The 9,000-nt window shown below is 46.5% G+C and overlaps 1 long non-coding RNA gene across 2 annotated transcripts in view; it reads right to left on the reverse strand.

Moving 5' to 3' along the window:
- LOC123596414 overlaps positions 1–9,000 on the reverse strand; it is a 280,758-nt gene that overhangs the window by 72,460 nt on the left and 199,298 nt on the right. For both annotated transcript variants that reach the window (XR_006711673.1, XR_006711674.1), the window contains one exon: positions 4,649–4,865. This is a non-coding gene — a long non-coding RNA (uncharacterized LOC123596414). The remainder of the gene's footprint in view (positions 1–4,648; positions 4,866–9,000) is intronic.

Raw genomic sequence — 9,000 nt, forward strand, 5'->3', positions numbered from 1 at the left:
TCAAATGCAAAATGGAATAAAGAAGAAGTAAGGCCTATTCCACTGGGCAAGAGAACAGCCCAAGAAACTCAACAGCCTCCACAGAGCCCTGAACGACAAGGGAGAGAGGGATGAGTCAAGAGGGAGAGAGGCAGCCATGCTGTCATGGTTTTTCTGGAGAGTCAGCCTTCAGAAAGTTCACTGAATCTTGCAAAAACATGACTACCGTAGTAGGAAAACTTGCCAAATTATGCAATTTGGAGCCAAATGCTCCTTTCCGTCTCCCCCCACCCTCCCCACCAACCCCATGATGTTCAGCTTCTGGCTATGCCAAAAGCAGTTACTGGCAAGGAAATCATTAAAAAAAATTTTGGCATAAGGCAAAAGGCAGGGAAATAGAAAAAGAACCCCAGAGGAGTTTCCCCCTAACCTTTTATTAAAATTATTTTCTGGATTTGGCAAAATGGCATTAATCAAAATACATAATTCAAAATGAAACTCATTTCAAAGCTTTTAACTAGGGGAATAACTTTTTGGAAAAGCCTAAAATAAAAAAATCTGTCCTACAGATACATGCTCACACACAAGGACAAAAATGTACAAGGACATTTAGTGTAGCATTTTTTAATGCAGCTCTTCCTGGATTTACAACGGAGTTACGCCTATCACGAGTCAAAAATGCATCTAACACACATCTAACACCAAACATCACAGTTTAGCCTCACTGACCTTAAACGTGCTCAGAACACTTACATTAGCTATAGTTGGGCAAAATCACTTAACACAAAGCCCATTTTACATAATAAAGTGTTGAATATCACATGCAATCGATTGACTATTATACTCAAAGTATGAAAACAGAACGGCCATATGGGTACAGAGTGGATGTCAGCCTATCGGCTGTTCACCCTTGTGATCATGTGGCCGTCTGGGGGCTGCGGCCGCTACCCAGAGTCACATGGGAGGGTCCCACTGCATATTGCTAGCCCAGGAAAACATCAAAATGCAAGATTCAGAGATTCAGTTTCTACTGAATGGGTATCTCTTTCTCACCATCATAAAGTCAAAAACTCGTAAGCCAGAACCATCATAGGTCGGGGACCTTCTATAATCATGAGAAACAACTGGAAAGTCCCAAAACAGGACAATGGTTAAGCAAACCATGGTATCAGCATCTGACAGAATACCCCAGAATTCTTAAAATTGGTGGACACTCTCCAGGGGCAGAGGTTCTATCTGTTCTGTTCACCGCTGTATTCCTACTGCCTGCAGTAGTGTTGAACTTTGTAGAGTTCAAATGTCTGTCAGTTACCTCACTGAGTGAATGTTTGTGAAATGCATTTGTAATAAACAGTTCCATACACATGTCCACATACGTATACGTACGCCTCTGTGTATATATACGTATGTGGTGAGTCTATGTTGTACACATGTAAGACTTGTTGACATTGTGACAACTGTCAAACACAGGCAGGAAGACAGGGACGTTGACACCAGAGGAGGCTGTCCTGGACGGAGCACTCTTCTGACTTTCCTGTGACTCCTGTACCCCCGTCCTCTTACCTTTTCTTTTACCTTTCAAGTGGGCTGAATTTCCCTCCACTTTTTTTCCATAGTAATAGTTCTTCATGAGCACTCTAGTGTTCGTAAAATGTAAGAAGTTAATTGATAAAGATACGAGGCTACTTAAATATTTCAAGCTAGCGGTGATGGAGGGCAGCTGCTGTCTTGGCCTCAGAATCTATTGTGCTAAGACAATTTTGACTCGTAGTAGGTAAATATTTACATATAATAATGTTTCAATAACTAAGCCATCCAATGGGCTCAGAAAATGGTCCAGTTCAACTAAGATGCGAGACAAGCTTTCCCTCACAGTTCACATAACTTAAGTGGATGTGGAGGCACAAATTTATCGGAGTGAGTGCTATCGCCAGTGGGTGAACTTTCGATACAAAACAAATCTATGCGAGTGTTGTCAATCATAACTTCTTGATAGACAAAAAACTATTTCTAAGATAAAATTTGAACGAAACAGCTACAGTTTATGCAAGCCACAGCAGAGACGGGCAGAAGATATTGAAAACCTTTGTCCTGGAAGCGTTTTGTCTTGGTAACCTGTTGTTACCTTTTCCCTGTTTGCAGTTTCACTAATTTCTTTTTTTTTTTTTTTTCAACGTTTTATTTATTTTTGGGACAGAGAGAGACAGAGCATGAACAGGGGAGGGGCAGAGAGAGAGGGAGACACAGAATCGGAAACAGGCTCCAGGCTCTGAGCCATCAGCCCAGAGCCTGACGCGGGGCTCGAACTCACGGACCGCGAGATCGTGACCTGGCTGAAGTCGGACGCTTAACCGACTGCGCCACCCAGGCACCCCATTAATTTCTTAGCCAGAGCCGAGATCTCAAAAGTACCCGACCCAACGTGTTATGCAAACTTTAGAATCAAAATAAAATGAGGCGTTCAGCCTGGCATACGTTCCACGCTCCCTGCACATCCACATGTGTGCACGCGCACACACACACACACGCACACACACCCCTTCCCAGGAAAGACTATGATGCTACCAGGCCGAGTGGTTGGGAGCCATTTCTATCCTCCGCGTGGTTTCACGGGTTTGACTTGATGATGGACATTTAAGATGGAAATTGGCTATCTCCCTGCAGCCCACTGAACACTGCAAAAAGCATGGGGAGCTTCTGCCTCTGAATGTGGCTCTTACCCTCATCGATGCCTCCGTCCTCACAGTACAGTCTTTGGACCTTCCATTGCAATCACTTTTTATGAATCCAGGCTAAATAACAGATCCTCCATAACATGGTTCAACAAGTGTCTTTGAAAAAATGCAAAACCCTTGCCTTGTTCCCTAAGGTTGGGCTCTTGTCTACTATCCTGTTTCACGGCATGCCTCACTGCCTCTTGCAAGCCTCCAAGTTTTTCCCTGCCGCATGGCCTCCACTCTTGCTGTTTGGGAATGTGCTTCCCTCGGCTACTTTCATCACTTAATTTCTCTTTTAATTTTTAAAATTCATTCATTCATTTATTTTGAGAGAGAGAGAGCACGCGAGCTGGGGAAGGGCAGAGACAGAGGGAGAGAGAGGATCCCAAGCAGGCTCCACGCGGTCAGCACAGAGCCCCGCACAGGGCTCCGTCCCATGAACTGTGAGATCCTGACCTGAGCCGAAATCCAGAGTCAGACGCTTAACCGACTGAGACACCCAGGTGCCCCTGCTTTCTATTTCAAATGACACATCCCCTGAGAGGTCATCCCACTACCACTGCATCTACCCCCCATCAGATTCTAACACACCAATCTTTTTTTTCTTGGCACATCTAAGTCTTTAAATAGCTCTCCTATTGACTTATTTGGGTATCATCAGTCTTCCTTCACTAAAACTTAAATTTTGTGATGTCAACGACTATGTCTTGCTTACCACTCTGTTTCCAGTGCTTAGCACATAGTAGGTACTTAAGGAAGAAAGAGAAAGAAAGAAAGAAAGAAAGAACGAAAGAAAGAAAGAAAGAGAAAGAGAATTTCCCCCAATGTTGACACAGTGTGGAGCCCACAAAGGCATGGGCTTAGCACTAATAATTTAGAGCACAGAGTACGCACGGTGGTAAATGAGAGAAAACCTCAGAGTCGACACATGGAGACAGAGGCAATTTTGGAAACCGTAAATAATTAGAAGCAGGATTTTTTTTTTTTTCAGGCAATAATGAAAAAAGTAGCCCCTCTAAACAAATAATGGATCAATTTAGAGGCAGCTGCACCACAGAAGTTTTATAGCATGTGTTAAGTCCCCAGTCACTGAGCTTCAGTTCCAAAAAAAGGACTCAAATGTTTGGAGAAATATCAGTAAAAGAGGCAGAACCCTTAGCTCTGGGCCTATCCATGAGTCTATGAGGACCAGGCCAAAGTCTTCATGGGAGAAAGATCAAGTAGAATCGAGAATTAAACCACAGTTCCTTTGTATTAGGAGATGTTTCTCATCTCTAATATACAAACGTCAGCGCTTGGTGCTAAGGATCAGGATGGGCTGAGTCTATGGGAAGAGGACAGAGTGACAAGTCAGCCCCACTTAGGGAGGGGCTGGGAAACTGGGACCAAAACAAGGGAGCAGACGTTTGTCATCATGATGATGCAAAAAGTGCATCTGGAGTAGGAAATACAACCTCCCAAGGTCACATGGTCCAGTGGTCTCCAACCCGCAACAAGGCATTCTCTAGACCCCACACATAGACACACTTTCCTGCTCTGACACCTTTGAATTTGCTGTTTCCTCTTCTTTGGAATGCCTTCTCCCACTTCGTATCTGGCAAACTCTCACTTGTTATTCAGAAGCCAACTCAAATGTCACCTCTATCGTGAGCTCACACAATGACGCTTCCCATGAGTGCCCCAAATCGAGTTGTGCCCCATGACATTCAGGTCTAGCTCATTGGCCTTGACAGCCCCGTAGTATGTGTTCTGGCACTCAACGATCATGGCACCTGTGCCTCACATGAGTCCTTGTGAGCAAGGGCAGCCGGGAGGATCTTGCCCGGGTCCTGTCTCTCTGAGTCCCCACTCTGGGCCCACAGGCTGGCATAGTGAGAAGCCAGAGCTGTCAGACCCACACTGTACTCATACCTTAGTCACTGACCTTCACGGTCAGAACGGACAATACTCACCACCTGATGTGAGGTCCAGGCCAGGCACCCAACATGTGACAGTCTTTTCCATTCTGGGCTCACATGGGTCATCGGCTGGTTTGTGGAAGCTGGCAATGTTGCTAAGTCGGCTACTCTTCCTGCCTGCCTCTGGGGCCCGTCTCTTTGACTCCAAAACAATGTTTTCCACTTCTGAGTGCTGGCCGTGGCCGTCTGCAAGTAGCTTCTCTCGGCCAGCCTGTCATGGAGACACGGGAGCTTACCATGGGAGTAGAACACGACACAGGTCATGGGGGAACAGGATGTGAGGCTCCCGCTCTGCCAACCCATACCTGGGACTACTAACAACAGACCCAACCAATGGCCAGCAGAGACTCACCGCATCAATGGGGCCACACAGAGGTGGAGGAGAGTAAATAAGCCGGACGATGATAAGACTGAGGCACAAACCTCTTCGAGTTAAAATACCACATAAATAGTATGCATACTTCATTAAATATGAACATATTACAATAATCTTGAAATATTGCAAGGTTCTTGTTTCCCTCTGAGTTATGCTCTATGAAATACAGGAATATATGGTAGTCTCACCAAAAGCACACTTGTGTGGTACATATGGAACAGATATAGTAGATATTTTAGACCTGTGAGGATTACTGCTAGTGGGAAGTCTTTACATTTTACAGTCTGGAAGGTCTGGGTCTAAATCACGGTTCTGCAGCACTAATCATTCCGTATGACCTCAGACAAATCATTCCATCTCTCTGCCTGCGTTGTATCAGCTGTAAACTGAGTTTGTGGACAGGGTTGTTAGGAGAATCGAATCAAAGTGATTGGCACCTACCCGGCCTTTCGTAGACATCGGGGATACTGTTTCTCAAATGCACCCTATTGTATTTCCCATGTTGATTCCCAAGCAAGGGTGAAGTTCATTCCACCTAGACCAAAGAAAGTCATAGAAGAGCAACACGTAAATTAATCAGCAGAAACCTTCCATCAAGTACGAAAAGAGGGTGATCTGACATTAAGAGGAGCTCTTTCCACCCAGAAGGGAAGCAGGAGGAAGTAGGAAGAGAGGAGAGAACAGGCATGAGTCAGCCCAAGCAGGGTCCCCACTTCTCTTTGTCCATTACCCTTCAAACAAATCTTAAGAGAGGATAGGGAGAGGACATGAGACTCCTAGAAGCTCTCTACAGGTTTGAGGAACTACCGGCACACTCACTGAGGTCAGGGTCCTCCTTCCTCGGGCGCTGGCTGAAAAACCCGAAAGCCTTTCACAGAAAGCCTGCGTTGGGATCCAGTGCATCCAGCGTGGCATGGGAGCAGGCAGAGAAGCACAGACAGAAGGGAAGCATACGAGCAGCCTCCCAGGGCCTCGCATGATGGAGGCAGGTGGAGAGAACATGATTGAAATTTACCAGCCTCCAGGGACCTCAACGACACTAAAAAGACCAAAAGGTGAGGAAGAAGACAGGAACAGGAGGCTACAGACCCAGGGACCTCCAGGCAGAGGCAGAGGTGGAGGCCCGGTCCATAGGTGTCCGCGGGAGCCCTCAGCAGGCACACTTGCAGGGTGCCCAGTAGCAGCGAGGAGGACACATAGCTCAAAGGCGAGGCCAGCAAGGACCCAGGGACACCCTTGAGGACCCCTTTCCCCTGCCCGTGCTGTTACACGAGCTTCCCTTAGACGGTGGCAGCATTAGATGAACAGAAAGAGAACAGAAACAGGAAGAAACCCCAAAGGACCAATCTTTTCTCAAAATGAACCATGTTAACATAAAAGAGGCTGCTTGAAATCACAGGACCAGAATTGCATTAAATCAGAAAATTAAAACATGCTCTCCCTCCTTCACCCACCCTTCTGCTATCAAGTGAGAAATGAGACCTCCAAAGAAAATAAGAACACGTTCCAACCCTTTGCAGATCTGAGTACTAATGAGCAAGCTTCAATGCCCACTATTTGCTTAATTGCTAGCATTATTACTATCACTCTATATTACTATATTTAGCCATCTTAACCTATAAAGATTGCATTTTCCAATAGTTCAAACTAATAGATATAAATTGCTATTTTATACACCAACATGTCTGACGGTAGGACCTCGGGCAGGTCTGAGAGACCCACAGGTTTTGGTGTCCTCTCTGCCCAGAACACTTTTCTCTCTGTGCCCATCCCCACCAGAATGGGTTCATTCTGGAAGAGGCCCAGACCCTTTTTCCACCTGGATCACCCAGGTCAGGAATGAGGAAATCAAGCGGTGTGCGTACCAGCTTGCAGTAGTTTCAGACAATTAAAAAGAAGCGCCTTTTAAAAATATATATATATGCAGAAGAGCCTTTCCTAACAATCGTGGTACTTTTAACTAAGAAATAGCTCAGGGTGGAAACTGTTTCAAAATATAAGGCAAGTCACTGCCAACCCCCCTCTGAGGCCAGCATTTCAGTGCTTCCCATTCGATTTTCCACAGGTTTAAGGTTTGCGAGACAGAGTGGACCCTATACCTATAGGCTCTTACTGGACCATAATGGCAAATCCACAGAATATATCTGAACAGATGAGCCTGTGCCCTTCCTAGGCTCTGCGTCTCCCTTCAGCTGAGAACAAGCTGGCCTAAGACTCCCTGGCTCCTGAACCCTTGTGACAACTCAGGGTTGGAAGGGGATTTGGCAGTCACGCAGCCACATCTCTGCCCACACACCTCCCTTGAGTAATGACACCGTCTCAGCTTGAGCACCTCCAACGACAAAGAGCTCACATATTCTCCGTCCATTATTTGAGAATGTTCTTCCTTGTGTCAAATCGCAAGGGGACAATGGGCGTCAATTACTAGCATGTGTTTTAGAGCCAGCTATAGATAAAAGGTCTGATCCTAGCTCTCCGTATTGCTAGCTGCGTGACTGTGGGCAAAGGCCTAAGTTCTTGTGCCCGAGTTTATCTTTTCCTAGGGTAAAGGGCAAAGGAGGACATGTGTGTGACTTCCTTCAGAGGGCCGTGGTGAGGATTGATAAAGGAACTCCTTGTAGACTATACCAGGTCCTGGGACACAGGATCCCCTCAATTATTGCCATGCATCCGTGTGTCACCGCTATTTTTGGTGTCGTTCCGCCTTCCAGTTCTGCCTTCTGCCTTCCAGGGTGGCAAAGCACAAATCTAATGACTTCTTCCACTGTAAATAGTTGAAGACCACTGTCATGGGCTTCTGGGTCTAACACACCAGTTCCTTCAGTTGTATTCAGAAATCTTAGAGCTCTGTTCTTTCACCGCCAGTCCTTCCAGAGGGCTCTCCACCCCAGTCTGCCCACCCGGGTCTTGGGCAGGGCAGTTCTCCAGTGAGTCAGAGGCTATTTTGTTTGCTCCCCACCTCCTCAGAGTCCACTCCATTTTTCTTTGGGCTTCTCTCACCCGGTCCGTTCCAGTCCCTACTCTACTGTTAGCTAGGATGAGGCACCTCATGCTTGATTGGTGGTGTGCATACCTATCCATGGGCGCACCTGTGGAGGCGGTGTGGTGTGGACTGCAGCAGGTGCTCAGGAACTGACTTTAATGAGTGGCCAGTAGAAGCCCATAGATGCCTGTGATGCCTGTTTATAGGTTCTTCCTGAATGAAACGGGGTAGATTCTTTTTTTTTTTTCAAGGTTTATTTATTTTTGAGAGAGAGAGAGACAGAGACAGAGTGTGAGAGGGGGAGGGACAGACACATACACACACATACACACACACAGAATCCGAATCAGGCTTAGGCTCTGAGCTGTCAGCACAGAGCCCGACGCAGGGCTCGAACCCACAAACTGCAAGATCATGACCTGAGCCGAAGTCGGACACTTAACCAACTGAGCCATGCCCAGATGCTCCGAAACTGGGTAGATACTTGAGATAACCTTCCCTTTCATCTTTGGACATGACCTCAGGTTCTGAAGGCAGGGCAAGTTTATGAACAGCATCTGGGGAAGTTGGGTTCATTCTGGAAGAGGCCCATGACTCCACGAGAAGACCCCAGCCTCTACTTCTGACCTGGGACCACAGAGGGAGCCTAAGAGACCCCAAAACAATGCTCACCACGTAGCCACAGATGACCTCGGGCAATTTCATGATGAAACCCTGTGCTCTCCCCGTTCTGAGCAGAACAGAAGAGGACTAGCTTTGCACGAGCCAGAGGAGTTGTCCAGGGGCACCATCACACCCCTCCCCGATATTAACGGCACCGTTAAAACGCAGACATATGCAGACATCATCTCTCTGTATATATGTGTGTCCAAAGTGAACAAAGCTGTAAGGTTTGGTCTCTGACTCAAGGCGATGTATTATTCACTGGAGCACAGTTTTGGTGCCTTTGATGACTGAAATACCAACTGTGACTGTGGTCAAATTTCA

This window comes from Leopardus geoffroyi, chromosome A1 (assembly GCF_018350155.1).
Source record: "Leopardus geoffroyi isolate Oge1 chromosome A1, O.geoffroyi_Oge1_pat1.0, whole genome shotgun sequence".
In the NCBI taxonomy this organism is placed as follows: Eukaryota; Metazoa; Chordata; class Mammalia; order Carnivora; family Felidae; genus Leopardus; species Leopardus geoffroyi.